General features: G+C 36.8%; 1 long non-coding RNA gene across 1 annotated transcript; it reads left to right on the forward strand.

Annotated features, from left to right (window-relative positions):
• Positions 1-3,200: 3,200 nt before the first annotated feature.
• Positions 3,201-17,691, forward strand: LOC123384751. Its single transcript, XR_006596249.1, has 3 exons — positions 3,201-3,638; positions 12,458-12,508; positions 17,188-17,691. It is a non-coding gene; the product is annotated as an uncharacterized LOC123384751 (long non-coding RNA).
• The last annotated feature ends 2,334 nt before the right edge of the window (positions 17,692-20,025 follow it).

The raw sequence follows: 20,025 nt of genomic DNA on the forward strand, positions 1-20,025 counted from the left end.
CTTACAACAGCCAGCACACTGGCATATGGTGTTGATACCTGCAGTGCCTAAGTAGGAATCCCAACCAGGGGTTTTGCTCATCTCTAGAACCAAGTCAAGGACACACATCACCTCATCTTTCAAGGATGTTGATTGTAAACACAACCATGAGACATGGCTCTGATAAAGAAGGATCATAAGAGACCTACGTGAGATTGTATCTCCCAACACAGAGGTGAAAGTGGAGTATTGGCACAGACCTAGACTAACCGATCAATAGAACTGAACTTGAGGGGGCGCCTGGGTGGCTCAGTCACCTTAGTGTCCAACTTTGGCTTAGGTCATGATCCCATGGTTCATGAGTTCGAGCCCTGCATCGGGCTCTGTGCTGATAGCTCAGAGCCTGGAGCCTATTTCAGATTCTGTGTCTCCCTCCCTCTTTGACCCTTCCCTGGTCATGCTCTGTCTCTCTCTCAAAAATAAATAAACATTAAAAAAAAAAAAAGATCTGAACTGAGTGTCAAAAAGCAGATCCACGTAAATATTGAAACACTATATGATGTCAGATTTGGTATTGCAGATAAAAAATTGGAGTACAAGGATCCAACAAATAAAAGGTGCTAGTAAATTGGTTATCTACATGAGGGAAAATGAAATTGGATCCTTCCTTAGCATTATATTGTAAAATCAATTTCAGAGGAAATAGAATATTTCATAAGAAGTAAACTATTTTAAATTTAGAATACATATAAGAGAATGCTTTTATGATTTAGAAATTCAGAGAAGGATTGCTTGAACAAGACATTTCATAAAGAAGTTTTTTGTAGGCATGACTATATTATAATGAACATTGTTCATCACATGATACAACCAAAATGAAAAGATTCAAAGTGTCTTGACAATTTAAAAGAAGATACTCATAGCTATTTAAAATGATAGAGAATCAGAATCTGGAAATATGAAATGAATTAATGATTTGTCATGAACCAGGTTATGAAAAGCAAGAAAAGCTAAGAGATAGAGAGGGGCTGCTGAGTAGAAGCCATGCACAGGCATTTGACACGGAAGAGGTCACATTTTGAGCATGAACATAGGTTGGAGTACAATCTCTTCAGGAATGTGGGGACTATAGATTATAACCACAACACCTACTTTTTCATACTTACCATGCTGAAAAAATTAAGCCAGAGACTATGAAAACTCATAGGATCCTAGGGCATTTATGTTGTCTCAAACACATTAACTCAATTATTAGCTAGCAATTGGAGACCATGGGTAGCATATAAAATATTGTATATATGGGGAAATACATCCCCTCATGCATGAGATCATATGAGCAGTATCACTCTAAAGGAAAATACAGGAACTGATTCGGACACCCATTAACAATAACATAACTTAATTATAGTATATTCACTACATAGAATAATATACAACAGTGCACGTGGGGAATATATAGTTCTATAACTTAAAATGGATGCATCTGGGAGGAAAAATGAGCTTAAAAACATTTAGTCACAGAAGAAAATATATGGTATGTTTTCATTTATACAATTCAAAAAAAAAACATTGTATCTCTTGTTTGTCATGAGCTAAAAACTTAAAAGCAAAGTACGAAAATAATTAACACGAAGTTTAAGACTGGAAAACCTTCAGTGGGAAGAGGATATTCTTTACTCTGCTTGGAATCAGATGCATGGGCATTTCTTCTGCAAACAGTCCTAGAAATCCTTTATCCACGTATGTTATACATTCTCCTTTCGTGTCAGTAGATAAAAAGAAAGTAAAGAAGGGTCCATTGAATGATGGGCAGGATCGATGAATCACGTATAGCCATATTTTTGTAACATTGTCGAACACCAAGAAGAAAAAAAAAGGTTTTCAAACAGTGAAACAATATAAGCCTTAAAAAAAACAAATCCACTAAAATGTGATTAGATTACCATCACATCTAGTGGAAGCTAGACGACTCTATAGCAAAAACTCTTGGTGCCCTAAGAAAAGCCAGTTCAAAGCCTAGGGTTTTATGTTAATTAAGGTGCTGCTTATATCTCATATTTACTTTTTGACAAAAAAAAAAAGCATTTCGGAAACTGCTTAAGCAGAATATAAGTGATATCAAAACATGGAAGACATTCTTTGCAATAACCTTACCAAGCGGTGACACAAAAGAGAAATTCCAGAATGAGAACCAAGCTAGTATTTAGGTAGTATTTGACATAAATTTGAAAAAGAGCTCATTTAGCCCAAGACAACTATTTTTGAAAATAGGAGTGAATTTCTTTATTCTGAAAAGATGGCATAAGCAAGAGCCTGACAAATCATAGTAATTTGGAAAAAGGCATAACAAAGATAAAAACGAAAACTGTGTGATGAAGTCAGGATCTGGAATAGAAAAAAGCAAATGGACACGTGGCATTATGGTCACTAGGGGTCTTATAAGAATTAAGAGGGCATTACCCCTGGCAGCAAGAAGCCATGTGACTGAGGTAAGTCTTCAGCATGTTCGGACACACATCTCATGGTACTTCTTGGGGATTGGGAGCTGATTCTTCAGTAACTAATAATTTATGTATTTTTGCTGATATTGAATTATGCCATTGTACTGTTTTCGTGTTGGATATTCTTTTTTTTAGGTTTATTTATTTATTTTGAGACATAGAGAGTGTGAGCTGGGGAGAGGAGCAGAGAGAGGGGGAGAGAGAGAGAGAGAGAGAGAGAGAGAGAGAGAGAGAGAGAGAGAGAGAGAGAATCCCAAGCAGACTCCCGGCTGTCAGGGTTGTCAGCCCTACATGGAGCTCGAAATAACGAACCACGAGATCATGACCTCAGCTCAAAATCAAGAGTCAGGCACTCAACCGACTGAGCCATGCAGGTGCCACAAGTCTTGAATATTCTAATTTGGGCTGCCTAGAACATAGAGCTTTGAATTTGACAAGATAAAAATTGCAGTTATAAAAATTGAGGTGACAGGACTTAGAAGGTTGTTGATGTAGGGCTAAGGAGAAACACCTTATACCCTTTTCTTCCACACTGAGAAGTTTAAAAAACTAAGAAATATAGGGGCGCCTGGGAGGCTGAGTTGGTTAAACGTCCGACTTCGGTTCAGGTCATGATCTCATGGTCCATGAGTTCGAGCCCAGTGGAGTGCTCTAGGCTGACAGCTCAGAGCCTGGAGCCTGCTTCTGATTCTGTGTCCCTCTCTCTCTGCCCCTCTCCTGCTTGCGCTCTGTGTCTCTCTCAAAAATAAACATTAAAAAAAGAAGACTTTTAAAAAATTAAGAAATTTAAATGATGTTATATAGCTTTGTATTTCTTAATGTTGGTATACCCCCAAATTTATATTTCGAGGCCCCTGACCCCTGGTATTTGGAGATGGGACATTAGAATGTAATTAAAGTGTGAGGAGGGCATGAGGATGGGGTTCTTTCTTATAACAGAGACAGCAGAGAGCTGATTTACAGGTTCTTGCACCCTTGCTCACACATGTGCACGCCTTCTATCTCCACCAGGTGAGAACACAGTGAAAAGGATGCGTGTCTACAAACCAGGAAGAGGGCTCTAACCAGAAACGGAATGGGTCACACCTTAATCTTGGATTTCCCAGCCTCCGGAACTGTGCGAAACAAATTTCTATTGTTTAAGATCTCCAGTCTAAGGTATTTTGTCATGGCAGCCCACGTCCATTAAGACGATCACCTCAAGTATTTTATTTAAAATTATGAAGGTCATGATTAGAAAAAGTCAATGCTAAAAATCGCTGAAGAATAAAAGGAGAGGGAAGTGAAAGTTGAATCAATTTATTAAATCCAAATATTTCATTGCTGCCTGTAAATGGCTAACGTCTGTAGCTGGTAAATCAAAACAGCACTGCAACCATAATATTTGGGTAAAGAGTTAAGCTTTGGAAGACTCAAAAATATAAATAATTGAAGATGATTGCCTCTGAGGACTACTCAGTGAAAAGACGGGGGTTAGTTTATTCACTCTAAATATTTCTGGATCATTGAATTTTAAACAGTCGTGTGCAGCACTTTGAATCAAAGAAGGAAAACCAAACAGCAGAATCCAGTCTTATCAATGGTATTGTGAGAGAAAATTCTGCATAAACATGGGTTAGAAGTCCCTGAAATTCCAGGAGCTTCATTTTCTATTTTCCCTGCATCTCATCATAATACATAACAGAGTGTTTTGCACATGGTGGGGCTTAACGAATACGGTTGACTTACACAGTTTATGTTAATAGTGACATAGATTCTACAGGGATACCACACAAGAGTTGTGATCCTTGTGGTTTACTTGGTCCAAATGCTTAGGTAAGGACAAAAGATTGATCAGTTTGGAGCCCAACTCATTAAATTAATAATGAAGGCCAGGGATATAGGGACCATAGATTCTGTCATGTCCCTTTATAAATGAGAAAAACAATGAGGATGCTTATGACTTTAGGGGGAATAAAAATATTAAAACCTAGACTTGTCTTGAGAAAGTTAACTCATCATGCACATAAAGCTAAATCAATTTTAAATTCTATTTCTTCTTAATTGACTTTAATTACTAATTCTTGTCAACAAGGACAAACAGACCTTGCATTTTAAATGAAATGATGCAAGCCATATTAAATGCTGCCTTGAAATTTCCAAACCATTTCATGTGCATGAAGCAATAGCTATAGTGGTCTTTGCTTCTAACAGTGAAGCAAAAAGAATCATACTATGTTCTGTATTTCAGATATTCTCAGAAAAACCTGATGCTGAAAAATGCATATTCCATGAAACAGTTACATTTTTTTCTTTATGCAGTTTGTCATAAGCATACATTAAAAACTTAAGACGATCTTAATATCTCAACATTATTTTTTTGTTTCTCCCTGGTACTGTATTTAAAAAGAGGTCTCCTTTTACTTTATATCTTTGGATAATAATTATCCTTTTTTCAAACTGATTGAAACAACTTCTCTGAACTGCCACCACAATATGACACCTCTAGAGCTTAGTGTAAAAATGCCAGACTTAAAATCCATTGTTTCTCATGCAATTACGCAACAGGAATACACGTTTGGTTGCTGTGTCTTTCAGACTCCACTGATAATCTCGTTTAATGCTTAGCCATCACAGTGATTAAAAAGTTGTCCATAGGGGCGCCTGGGTGGCTCAGTCGGTTAAGCGTCCGACTTCAGCTCAGGTCACGATCTCGCGGTCCGTGAGTTCGAGCCCCACGTCGGGCTCTGGGCTGATGGCTCAGAGCCTGGAGCCTGCTTCCGATTCTGTGTCTCCCTCTCTCTCTGCCCCTTCCCCGTTCATGCTCTGTCTCTCTCTGTCTCAAAAATAAATAAAACCTTAAAAAAAATAAATTAAAAAAAAATAAAGTCCATAAAGAGAAATAGGAGACTTTGCATATTTCTTCATTGACTCAACTAAAAGCAGTCAATTAAGAATGTGTGAATCACAATCAAACTATATTGTCAATGCTAATATTAATTTCTTTCTATGAGGTTTTTCTTCCTCAGCCAGAAAATCACGGAGAAACAAATAAACCTGGTAAAAACAGACAATTTTTCTTCCTGTCCCATCTCAGGTGAATCAGTACAAATTTGATTCCATGTGCCCCATATTGTCAGATTTTGTCCTTTACGGATTTATTAAATTTTAGTGAAAATAGCATCATGCTAGTTGAACAATACATAGTTTTTAGTAATTTCATACGTGAAAGAAATTGCACACATTATGATGTATCATAGAATGGACGTTTTCTTTGTCAGAGAGTCCCGATGTGTTTTTTTCCCTTTTCATCGTATTTCATATTCCATAAATTTTTAGGCATACTTTTTATCTTTAAACATGTGTATATGTGTATATACATATACACATGCACACACATTATGTGCTAAAGAGAGATGAACCTTTTTCATAGTTATTTTTAACTAGATGTCTTTAACTAGATTCCTTTCCTCATGCAGATGCTTTTTATTTTTTATTTGCAGAAAATCTGCCTTTGATTTTACCACTATTGAACATAGGTGGAGCTCAATGGGAATTGAAGTATAGGATATTATACAAGTAAAGAACAAAATTCTACATCCAAAGAAACATTATTCTTTGAACAAAGTTTAAGTAATATCCCTGGTGTTTTTTTTACCCCTTAGTTCCTTCCATTTTTTATTCATGATGATAAAATAATTATTATGAACTCATAAAAATGTATGCTTTGGTAGTGACAAACAAAACTTGGTACAGTGTTTTGATTATCATTTTTACAAAAATTTTAGTTGCAACTGGAGAATTATCTTCATAAAAACGTGAGATAAGAGTGCTTGGATTAACATTAGCAATAAACACCAGTAGACAGTTAGCAACAAAAATATTAGCCATGAGAAAATGAACCTTTGTTTGAGTGACTAAATATCCAGTCTACATCTATGAACTATTTGACAATTACATTAAGCAGAACATGTTAAAACAAAAATCTGTTACTATATAGTATTATAAAATGAAACGTAGACTACCAAAAAGTATGTATGGCACAATTTTGATGTTAAAATAGGTGAATAATTATACCTGTTCATTACAAATAATGAACAGAATTTCCACCAAAATGATAATTGTGATTGTTTCTCGATGGTGAACTTTTGATAAATTTTATCTTTTTAAATCACATCCTTGTTTTTCTTTGAAAATAGGTTATTGTCATAAGAAAAAAATGATCAAAGGAAAATGTTTTTCTTTGACGTCTATGAGAATTACACCTTAAAGTTGCCTTGAAATGTTGTAACATAGAATTACTATTCCCCCAAACCAAGGATGCCATTTACAATACTCAATTATAAATCATATAAGAATATCTTCGAGGATCCCTTTAATCCAGGGTGAGGATTTTTACCCTTTGAAAGGACAGCTCTATCACCAGAAAAATCACTTACTTTGCTCCCCACGATGCACTTCTTGCTATGTTCTGGGGAAAGGTCTCTCACAGCTGCTCATCAAGAAAGGAAACCATGTAGTTTCTGCTGCTGATATTAAAGATGAATTTCTTTTCTGAGGTCAGGATGAGTAATAAGCAGTTATGCCATTCAGGGTTGAGTTAAAAAGTACTTGGTGTTTCTATGACCTTCCATGAGTAGTTTAGTATATTTATAAATATTTGCCATTCGTTTGCCTCTTGTCATTGACTAAGGATTGACCTGTGTCACTTGTCACTGACACCTAACACCAAAATGAATTGAAATTCTGTCTTTAGAAATAGGTTTCCTTGATACTGTGACATTTATAAATGGGCCTTTAAAGACTGCACTTTTTCTTTACACTTTGTTTCAATTTCCTGTCACTCTCAAGTGGAGATTTTTATAATACTAAATTTATCACATCTCTCCAAGATCATTTCTCTGGCTCTAAGCTTCTGGTGCTCACTTCATCTCGGCAGGAATCTGTATTTACTCTCTCTCGTTCCAACTTACAACAAAGTATAATATAAAAGCACTCTCAGGACAGGCTATGGCATTCCTTTCTAAAAAGTGACTGAAATGATAATCAGTCATTGGTTTTAACATCCAACTTAATTAGAAGACTTATAACGGAGGTTTGGAAGATAAGCCATTTTCAGAAAATGTCAACCTCTCTCCCTTTGTTTTGCGGTACAGAAGTCTAGAGAGAGGAAAACATTTAATTGGTTTTTGTCATTATTTAAGCTACAGCTTACCTACAGTTCTTTGTTCTGTCCGTCCTGTCTTGAATGGCTTTTATCCATCTTATTTTCTCTTTTCCTTTTGTGAAGGAATTTATGGCAACTTTAAGCTTTTCTCTGCTGTGTGAATTATGTCGCTTACTGCCATCATTTTTGCACTTTCTGCTTTTTCTTAACGTCTTTGTAATTTTTTACAGCCTATTATTTTTCACGAAGACAGGCAACTCAGATTCTCTTGACACGGTCATACAAGTTCTAAGATTTTTTGTTTTCACGTGTCACAAGCAAGCCTGAGATCGCTGCCTCCGTAGCAAGTCAAATTAAGGCACTCAAATAGTAAAGGAAAAGAAAAATCTCAATTTGGGAGATTGATAATTACTTTATATTCACAAACTTAATGTAAAATAATTTGCATTTTGCTGTCTATATGCTTCAGTATATTGCCACTATTACCGAACAGAAGTGCCAGTTTCCGAAACAACTAACCAATCTGAGAGAATACGCCAGTGTTTAAATTATACATTTCAGTCCATTCTTCAGTTTATTAGGTTCCTTTTAATATGTATAGAACAGCACTGTTGCCACAAGAAGATAACGTCTGGAACATAAATGTCCATTGGGCAACGACTATCGGCATTTTTCCTCTGTTGAGGTCGTGAACCCAATTAATCCTCATTGCAGAAAGGATAAAGGAAATACCAGTGATCATACACACTAAATGTTATCCAAATCTAATCTGACAGTCATTGCTGATTGAACTTTGTATACCCTGAAGCCTAAGAAAGGAGTCTTAGCAGGCATATAGATTTCTCTGTATTTTACTAATGGCTACTACAAATGCTTTTGAATATCAGCAAAAATGGAACTGCAAAGTTACATGTGGGATTAATTTGTACTGCATAGGCTATATTGAGTGTGAATATCTAAAAACAGTTCATGGCTTGATAGGAGAATGCACATCATTTTTACTAAAAAGAAAAAAAAAACCTGCTGGTGTCCTCTCATATCCTGTATGTGAAACTGATAACCTACGGAATAAAATGTTAGGAAGTTCATTCCAGTAGATGATTCATTTTTCCCCATATTTTTAGTATGGAGGAATTTTAGTGATCTCTCTAATTCTAGCCCTTAACAGGGTTCTGGGATCGTGTTAAACTACAAATACATTTTTGCTAAACTATATACAAATATATAAAAATTTTATACATGTGGTTGTGTGTAAGACTTCGGACAGTTATAATCATAATTTATATATAATAGTATACCTACAGTTTTCATGTATTCATTCATATTATTACAAACTCTTCATAACCATAATCTCTAGCATGGGTCTCAAAACTATGTTGCCTTCTGGTTTTCCCTTTTCTCTCTCTCTCTCTCTCTCTCTCTCTCTCTCTCTCTCTCTCTATTCTGATTTTCTTAACCTCAGTCCACATTTTGGAATATATAGTAAAACATATTATACTTCAAATTAAATCATATAATTCATGGTCAGTGTGTCAAAACTAAAGTAAAATCCTTTCTCACTGGAGTTAGCTCATCCTACTACATTTCTAGTCTTACTGGTATAGAATCTGCATCCAAATTGGAGATGAAGAAGTCATTTTAAGTGCTTCCTCTTCCTTCCCCATTCACATCTAATTTTTTATCGAGTATTCTCTGCTTTTCAAATATCTTTCAAATCTCCCTGTTCTGTCATCACTTGCTAAATGCTAATTATTCCTTTCCTGGATTATTGTACCACTGTCCTCAAAGGCTTTCCTTCTTCCAACTTAAGATTGCTCAGGCCCCTTCACACAAGCTTTGAATTGCTTTTTAAAACAGGAATCCTTGCTCATCTTCTCTTTACAGGAGAAAAATAGCCCCTTTTTCACTAGAGGACAAAATTAAAAATTTTTAACATAGCCTGCAAGGTCCATCATAATATGGTTCCTACTCAGTCTTATAGTTGATTGATAAAACTTCTTAAATCTCATACATCCTCAATATAACACTTACTTATTTAATGCATCTTCTGTGGTAGGCAATCCTGGAAGATGTTACTATATCACACAAAGTTCTTCACATTCAGTCCATCCCCCCTGGGACTTCTTATCCCCACATTTGCATGCCAATCTCCAAATATTGGCCTTGGGATTTCTCATCACTCTTTGGCTGATGCCTAAGCTGTATTATATGCAGGGTGAGATTCAAGGAAGTCTATCAAAGAATGACTCCTGGGAGGCTGAAATTTGAACAGATATTTCAAAATTTTCATTGTTGGAGAAATAACAGGATTCTGACCCAAACATCATGGAAAGACTGTTGAGAATATCTCAGGTATTCATTTGAAAGGCTATGCCATAGGCATCAAGGCCATTCTTAATAATAAGTTCTCTTTTCAATGGGTAAGATGAAAATTGGATGTAGACACACCCTAACAAAATTTGTATCCAAAACTTAAAATAGGATCAATTTTGACCAGGATTCACTGGTCATTTGATTGCCTGCCAAAACAGAAAATGACATTATTTAGAGGAAGTTAAACTTCAAAGAATCTCCTGAGTGTCACCTAAAATAGAAAGCCTAAATAAAAAATTGTAGACAAGCAAAGCCATAGGAAAAGCTGATAAGCAATCTAAAGACAAGACAGTAAATAACAGATGTAAGAGATGATCCAGATATTAAACTGAGCAAAGATTTTCAAACAATAAGTTAACTAGCAGGAAAGATATACATACAATATGGTTGAAAGGAAATATTAAATATAGTATTCGAATCCACATGCATCAATCCAACAACAAACTTTCTAGAATTGCAAAATCCTACCTCAAATGAGGAACACATCAGGGAGATTTAATAGCAAATGAACCCAACCGAAGATAGGATTAGAAAACTTGAAGACATAGGGCACCTGGGTGGCTCGGTTGGTTATGTGTTCAGCTTTGGCTCAGGTCATGATCTCCCAATTCATTCATGAGTTGGAGCTCTGTGTCAGGCTCTGTGCTAACAGCTCAGAGTCTGGAGCCTGCTTTGGATTCTGTGTCTCCCTCTCTTTTTCTGCCCATCCCCCACTCATGCTCTGTCTCTCTGTCTTTCAAAAATGAGTAAACTTAAAAAAAGAAAACTTGAAGGCAATTAAGGGGGAAAAGTTGAACCTAAAGCACAGAAAGAAAAACATGAAAGTAATAGAAAAATGCAGAATACATATGTTAGAGAAACACACTGTCTAATATAATGTAAGTTAAGTCTCAGGGAGAGAGGAGAATGGCACCTGACAGACTCAATAGGTAAAGCATGTGACTCTTGTCACAGGATCATGAGTTCAAGCCCCACATTTGGCCTAGAGCTTACTTAAAAAAACAAACAAACAAAAAGGAGGAATAATAAGACAAAAACAATGCTGGAAGACCATTCTCAGTATATGGTGAAAGATATTTGCCATGATTGAAGAAATTCATCAAACCCCAAGCAGAATAAATATAATTTAAAACCTCACCCAGATATATTGTAGAAAATTGCTAATAAAAGATTAGAGAGACCAGCAGCAACAGAAATTACAAAAACCAAAAGATAATGAAAGGGAGGCTTTAAAGTGATAAAAGGAAACAAAAATTGCCAATATAAGATTCTATACCCTGTGAACTATCTTTCAGAATTAAAGCAACATAAAGATGTTATCAGAAAAAAAATGTAAACCTCATCACTATCAGTCCCAAAACAACAAATACTAAATACTACCTTTGGAAACATGAAAGCATAAGAAGGAATGAATATTATTAAAATTTGTAAATATATGAGTATATACATATAAGAGTATATACATATAAGAGTATATACATATAAGTATATACATATAAGAGTATATACATATAAGAGACTATTTAAAGCAATAGTAATCCATATAAGAATAATGTTTTGGTTTATAAGCTATGTAAAAGTAAAAAAATATAGCAAGAGTAAACAAAAGGCAAGAAAGGGGAAAATTCAGTTAAAATACTATACGATCTTGTGTGTTGTTTGAAAAGCATTGTTGTGGAAAAGCGTTGCTTTCACATAGACTAAAATAAGTTAAATATATATTTTGTAATTTCTGTTGAAAAATGCCAATAAAGCAATCTGAAAATCTATAACCAAAAGCTAATAGAGGCAATTAAACCAAGTAATAAAAAAAGGGCATGCATAATATACTAGGAAGCAGCAGATAGGAACAAAGGCCACACAGGACAAGGACAAGACCAACAGCAAGATGTCAGGTAATAATAGGAAAGGTACTTGTGGGTTCTTCTTGATAAACCACAGTATTACCTGGACAGTATTATGGGAGGTGTTCACTATAGATTTCTGTTTGACGGACATTTTAGTTTACAGTTCTTTAAGAAAGGTAAATAAAAACAATATTCAATATCAGAAAATTCACGTTCACACATATCCACAGTCCACTAGAGCTCACTAGCAAATGCCCAAATTAAAGGGGCATGGATGTCCAGAAGGGTCAACTTCTCAGAAGGCCTGCTTCATATCAATTGGTTGTTGGTCTTTTGCGATATACTTTTGGATCTGTTTCCTAACCCTTCTGCTTCAGGAAAGTCTTCACCCCTCATTCTCTCCTAAACTCCTTCATGAAACCAGTTGCTAGTGAAATGGCAGCTGCCAGGCCTAGCCTGGCCAGCTTCCTCCCCTTAGGAGTTGACTTCACAGAATGCCAAAAACGTAGAATGCCAATAACATAGAATCAGTATCAGGTACTGATATCAAGTGAGGAATAAGTGACTAGTGGTCATTTTCCTAAGTAGCTTTAATTTTTTTTTTTTTTCAGAGAACTTAAGTCCTCAACCAAAGCAGTTGATGGGATGGCAGAATCGTACGCGTAAGTCAACGTGGTGGTGCTCATAATGGCATTATTTGTTGAATCATTCCTTTGCTGTAGGCCAGGTATGGTTTGGATGTTTGGCGGCTTCACTGCGACTCCTCAGTGTCCACTGGAGCCCCCTGAGCTGTACTGGTATTGCGTCCATTTTATAGATGGAGAAACTAAGACCAAAAGGAGTAAAGTGGCTTTTCTAGACTGCGTGGCAGGTAAGTTCCTTATTTAAGTGAACTGTGGAACGTCAGCATCAGGCTTACAGTCTGTATCAGACAGCTTGTCAAATTCAACACAATAGAATTCTTAACAATATTAATAAAAGCAATGTACTTGTTATGAAACAGCAATATTGAAAAAAAGTTGTATTGAAACATAAAATAAATAGGGTTTTGTAAAGTTAAATTTAATGTAAATAATATTATATATATTATTTTGTATATCATATTCATGATAAAAGCCTTAATCATAAGAGACAGAAAAAAAGGTAAAAGATTGGTGCCTGTTCTTTTTTTTTTTTTTTTTTTTTTTTGCCTAACATCAATTTAACTGAATGTGTTTTTCATTGTGGATATTATATATTTCTCCAGGAAGCTTGGCCTTGAGATTCTGGGGCTTTTATAAAATAATTAGGTAGCTCAAAGGGAAAAATGGAGTTTAGACAGAGGGATTCACAACTTAGACCATATGTCTTCCAAGTAAAATGTCAAAATATTGTATCATGAAATATCTTCTAGTAAAATATCCAAGAGGTAATCTCTTTTTAAAAATTCCATTAATGAGTTATCTGGCCACGATTTAAAATAAACCATTTAGAATATACATTGATACCTATACATTTGATTTTTTGGGGGTTATCCATATTTTCCAAGAATACTAAATAAAATGTATTGAGAATACAGCTAAAGTAATAAATAGCTGACATTTCTACTTTCAACATAGCTTAATTTAAGTAAACTTGACCTTATTAAATTGGGAAAAAGAAAATATAGGCTCACACTCAGTCTGGGTAAGATTTCGAATTTTAAAGGAAGAAAAAAATGATATGGGTACAGTGAAATGATGACATTTGCATATTCTTGGCTCCTGTTGTCTTTGAAATACTAAAGAAAAGGGCAGGCTGAATGTGCTTGCATGAGTATCAGAAGTGGATCCCCATCTGAAAATGTGAGAAGCTATTAAATGGACAGTATTAGTCAGTGAAAAAAGTTATTTTATCAAAGTTACTTATCAAAGTATTGGGAGTTCTGGCTAGTGGAGGGTAACAGAGGACAAAAGTGAGCTCTTGCCCAGAGCTGTTGTGATAAAGACCAGCCCGTGCAGGCACCCCCACAAACTTCACGTGCCCCTCGGTATGTGTGTGCACAGCTCAGATGTAGCCGGGCCAGTTTTTCAGTTAGAAAGTAGAGGAAAGTCATATCAGGTCTAGGGAAACAGACGCTTGCCTCTTCTTCAGAGGAAAATAAAAGAAAAATGAAGAAAGGAGAATACAGGTGCGATGGAAATTGCTCAAAATAAAAGCAGCTCCCATGCCACAATCTAATTTTAGCGCAATTTGATCACCCCCAAAAAGAAGCCCATAGTCATTAGCACTCCCAGCCTCCAGACTCAGGCCGTTTATAATCTGCTTTCTCTTGTACAGATTTGTCTATTCTGGACATGTCCTATGAATGAAAATGTGGGCTACGTGGTCTTCTGTGACTAGATTCTTTTACTTAGCCATAATGTGTTTAGGGTTCATCCATGCTGTAGTATGTACCATTCCTAGACAACTCTGAATTTACTCAAAACAGACATTGAATTGGATGCTTCAAATGGAAAAACTGGGGGCACCTGGGTGGCTCAGGCAGTTAAGCGGTCAACTTTGTCACAGGTTATGATTTCATGGTTTGTGAGTTTGAGCCCAGCATCCGGCTCTTTGCTGCCAGCACAGAGCCTGCTTTGGGTCCTCTGTCTCCCTCTCTCTCTCTCTCTGCCCCTCCTGAGTTCCTGCTGTGCTCTCTCTTTCTCTCTCAAAAATAAATAAACATTAAAAAATTAAATGGGAAACTATATGATACATGGATTATACCTCAATGAAACTCTTTAAATTAAAATGGAGCATCTCCTAGAGAAGACAGTTCAAGGTGTTTTTGCTTCCTCATCTGAGAGACTAGTGGCTCTTTCCCAAGATGATAGAAAGTCCAAGAATCAGGATAATAGTAGATTTCAGCTATTAGTAACTTTCCTACCTGAATACAATGATCAGTTTGGCATATAAAATAATAAATTCAAGTATTATCACCTCAGAATAAAGAGTTACTAGTAGTTACAATTCTAGGGATCTTAGGAACAGAAACCACCCAGTCAATTAAAAATAAATTAGGTATCCAACCAGAGTTAAATGGGAAATTAAGTGCCTGATCAGCCTGTTCAGAATTTTATAAAACTATAACCTACTTTCGGGGAGCTTATTAGAGCTCATCCATAGGTAAGTCCTATAAGTAACCATGGTTTTCTTCTCCTCAGTGATCTTACATTCAACATAGTATGAAAAACTGACAGTCAGGAAATATAGGGTGTGAGGTGAATATTTTAATACACATAAAATTTTGGATATTTGATGCAGTATGTTGTATCAGTAACTTAAATGAACTCTAAGTTTGTTTTATGTGAAACTAAAAACTTCTAAGAACTAGCCAACAAAAAATATGTAAATCAGAATATAGTAGCTTATCTTATAAATTGATTCTTATAGAACTCAGACACTGTGGGACATTTATGGACCTAACAAAATTACTCCATTTAAGAAGTCAGTCAAGTCTGGAAGTCTCTCATGATTCCTAAAAGTATTTGATTGCATGGACTGATATTTTTAATTAGGTTTTGACAGTCATATAATTTGATAAATATATATATGTACATATATTTATGTACATAGACACATAAATATATATAATTTTAAACATAAACAGAAATGAATATACATAGATATTTTTAAAGACCTTTTGAAATTTATATCCTAACCTTCGCTATTAGTCATAAAATATAAATACTAATATTAGTACCCATAGAAATAAAGAGTTAGATGAGATTAGTAAGCAAACCTCAGAGGTCTGATTTTGTCTCTACTGTTTTATTCATTATAATTTTCTCATACGTACATAGAATTTTACCTAAGCTATTAAGTATGTTGTGCATTTTAAAATGTCTAGTTCCTCCCATTATGTCTTTGAAGATAAGTAATACTATGGATATGCACTAATTGTGACATCCTTTGAACCTCTTTGCTAGTAATAGAATTCTAAACATTTGGGTAAAGACAAAGTATAGTACTAGTGAGAGTTTTAAGCCAAGGATGAGGCCCCAAACATTTTTGTGCACCCCTCTCGTTGAGTCTTTTCACATTAAAAATAAGCATTTCTTTCCAATGCCAGCCTTTTTGGGAGTTGGAAAATTTATAAGAATGGGCCTCATAACAGTAAGGATTATGGACAAATTTATGCTATTTTGCTTGGTATTTTGTTTTTTGTTGTTGTTTTTGTGGGAATTTAAATTTAGTGTTTCACTAAAATAACCAGTGATGAACACTCAGTTCCTTACTGGTCCTCAGTCTATACTTCCCTGTGCTTCCCTCGGATGAACAAAATATAGATGATAATTCAGCCAAGAATATTTTTGTTGTGCTAAGTTTTAATAAATTGCTCAAACAACAACTTCAGTCAGGAATTAAAGAAGTCCCCAAATCCTAGAGTCACAACATTTAAAAAAAAAAAAAAAGACCCTAGAGCAATATGGCCAAATAGAAACATAATGCAAGCAATAACCACAAATGTAACTTCTTACATTTAGTACATACATAAAAAAGTCAAAAGAAACAGGCAAAATTAACTTTAAAAATATACTTGAACCAAAATGCTATCACTCTTTAAGTGTTTTTTTATATAAAAACTATGGAGATATCTTAGTTTTTCAAACCAAGTCTTCAGCGTCAAATTTGGACTGGCCACATTTCAAATGGCAGGAGCCACACGTGGCTAGCGGCTGCCATCTTTGACACTGACGTCCTCCAGGCCCCCTGCATCCATTGAACTGTAACCCAGAGTTCACAGGCTGTCTGTTCTAGCAGGCAGCGTTAATCACACACTAGCAGTCAGCTTCTTATCATCCATTCCCACTTCACTGCCTCTTCCAGAAATAAAACCTGTCTTCTCCCTTTTCATTGTTGAAATCCTCCTCTTTCTCTCAGTTGGTCCATCCAACTGTTTTGTCCCCTGTGTGTCAAATCCTTCCAGTTCAGCAGGCCCAATTTTACCTAGGAGAGAAAAACATGACCATGCAAGCAAGTAGTTAAAAATCCTGGTTTAACACTGGTCAAAAATTTTTCAAATTATTGTTCCTGTTGATGGGACCAAAGAGGAAGAATGACCAGACTTCCAAGCCCCAGGAAAAAGAATCAAGTGTGTGCCTACGTGTGGGCAGAATAGTTACTTTATAGATACAGTGTGTCATATTTATACATAATAGTTCATATGTGGGCTGTTTCATGTCTCCTGCTGTCTCAATTCTTTGACAGCATGGGACACATTTAATTATTTTTACTTTACTAAATGTTACTATCAGATAGAACATGCCCCCAAATCACTGCTTTTTGTGTTGTCATTTTTTTAGATGCACTCACCATGTGTTTCTTTATCTGTTCTCAGATGTCCAGGGTTAGTACATCATCTCCTCAGGCCACGGCATCCAATCATCTTCGGTAAAGGGTCCATCTCTTATATTATTTAGTCATTTCCCTTCAATTCATCTCACTCCACCTGAAAGCTTCCATTATAATGTGTTTACAGCATTAGATTTGTATATGTCCTTGAAAAGTAAATAGTGCTGCTTTGAATACTGTCTTTAAGTCATTTAATTGTTGTTGACTTATGAATCTCATTCCTGTTTACACACTTCTCCCTCAACACATGATGAGAGGCTCAGCAACCCTAAGGTCTGCAGTTGCCAAGCTGTGAGCCTGTGGTGGAGTTTCAGTCCAAGTCTGAAGGCAGGAGAAGACTTCTCAGCCTCCATAATTGAGTGAGCCAGTTCCTTATAGGAAATCTCCATATTTCTTTTTTCTTAAGTTTTATTTATTTATTTTTGAGAGAGAAGGAGAAAGAGTGAGCAGGGGAGGGACAGAGAGAGGGACAGAGAAAGAATCCCAAACAGGTAACATTCTGTCAGTGCAGAGCCTGACGTGGTACCTGATCCCACAAACTGTGAGATCATGACCTGAGCTGAAACCAAGAATTGAGCATTCAACTAATTGAGCCACCCAGATGCCCCTGTTTTTATTTATTTATTTTGAGAGAAAGTGAAAACACATGAGAGGGGGAAGGGCAGAGAGAGACAAGAGAACCCCAAGCAGGTTCTGTGCTGTCAGCTCAGAGCCCAAGTAGGCTTGGTCTCACAAAACATGAGATTATGACCTGAGCCAAAATCAAGAATTGAACACTTAACCAACTGAGCCACCCAAAGCACCTGGATAAGTCTCTATATTTCTGTCTCTATCCAGGAGAGATTATGGGGTGTGTGTGTGTGTGTGTGCGCGCGCGCGCGAGTATGTGCACTCACATACATATATACACTCATACACAGATCTCCTACTGGTTCTGTTTCTCTAGAGAAGTGAGATTCATATGGATTTTTGTCCATGGGTAGTTCTAAAGCAACAGAGTGTTAAGGCTGAGTTTTCGAAACTAGTTCTGGAGTTTTTGGAATTGGCTCTGCAGTATGATTTGATTACAATGGTAATAACTCTTATTTCCCATTATAAAGAGATCACAGGTAACCCATGACATGGCCTGGCAATACAAATGTGCAAAATATCTGTTGGATCCTCATAATCAACCATTTACACAAAGCAACAAATGCTTATCGTGGACATGTGGCTTTCCGTTCAGTGTTATTTCTAGCTCAGGGAGTGCAGTCGGAAGAATGCCATCCATGCGCTGGACCAGTAGGATATCATGTGGAAGCAAAGGTAGTCAACTGAATTAGGTAGTAAGTTAAATGAGGTACTAAACTAAATTAGGAAACAGAGAATTGATATACCCCTGAGGTAGGACAGTAATTGGGTATAACCAACCCCACCAGCAGAAAGAAAACTGTTTCTGCTGGTCTTTCCTAAGAGGTATCAATAAAAAAAGCATTTTCCAGATCATATCAGGTGTCAGGTGACGTGTTAATTCGCTCCAGCAATGTGGCCACATCTGGTAGAGGAGCTGCAGTCAGCGTCACCACCTGGTTAAGCTTCTGATGATCCAGTGTCTTTCTCCAAGTTCCACCTGTGCTCTGCACAGTCCAGGTAGGCGAACTGAGTGGGGATGTGATGGGAACCACCACCCCTACCTCTTTCAAGTTTGATGATGGCATCGATCTCTACAATTCTCCTAGAAATGCAATATTACTTAGGTCTACTCTCTTCCCAGGGAGAGGCAGTTTCAGTGGCTTCCACCTGGCCTTGCTACTGTGGGATTCTGTCAGTGATGGAGCAGGTCTATTCCAACTGTACATTCCAGAACAGGGGAAATAATCACAGAATGGGTTCCAGGACCCATGTGGCCCAGTATGAGATGGATCTAAGCCCAAACTGCATAGATCCCCTGATCTTCATAAGTTCCTACTCACAGATAGATCGGATAGATCACAGTGACATTTGGGTCTCCGGGAATTGTCATCAGTTCAGGGCGAGAGTCCAGGATTGCTTTCTCCCCTGTGCATAGTTACCTTGGGAAAAGGCTGTAGCACCCTTTGGGGAAGGCTGAGCAACAGATAAACACTCTACATTTTTGTACTGAGGTCCTTCCTCAAGGGGACCTGGTATGCCCTTCATTTAAGAGGGTCAGTGTCTATAAACTGGTTGAAGGCTGGGAATTGACTCAGGGCCACGACTCACTGTTTATTCAGGTTAGACTTTTGTTCCCTGGGCCTACTAACTTTCTCCTCATACAGATCACGTAAGAATTTCGTAGGTTTCCTACCTATTTTGTTTCTAGAAACCCCATGATCCACCAGCCACTGCCATAGGTGTAAGGGAGTCAGGCTATTCTGATTGCTGCTTTGACTCTGTTCTCCATTACGTAAGCACACCCACCTCGCCTCCCACGGCTGAGTAGTGCTTTGTGGCTCCTGTCACCCTGGGATCCAGTTACTCCCATCGCATTTTGGTTTCCTGACTCAGTGACTGCAGTTCCCTCTGTAAGGTCTGGCCTCCAGAGAAGAGTGACTGCACAGCTTGTCAAGGATTTGGAGACAGGGTTTGTCACAGTATTGGTGACAGGTATGCTTCCAGACACTCCTGATGTGGCTCAGTAAGTCTTAAAGGACATCACTAACCTAACATTCAGTCTCTCGAAGCATCTGAATCTGTTCCTCCACATTAAATCAAGGCACGTCACTCACTGTGAGCCAGGCTTTTGTTTTTCGTTTTTTGTGTTTTTTTTTAGTTTTTATTTTCATCACCCAGTGCTCATCACCAAGTACACTCCTTAATCATCATA

The sequence above is a fragment of the Felis catus genome, chromosome B1, assembly GCF_018350175.1.
Source record: "Felis catus isolate Fca126 chromosome B1, F.catus_Fca126_mat1.0, whole genome shotgun sequence".
NCBI lineage: Eukaryota > Metazoa > Chordata > Mammalia > Carnivora > Felidae > Felis > Felis catus.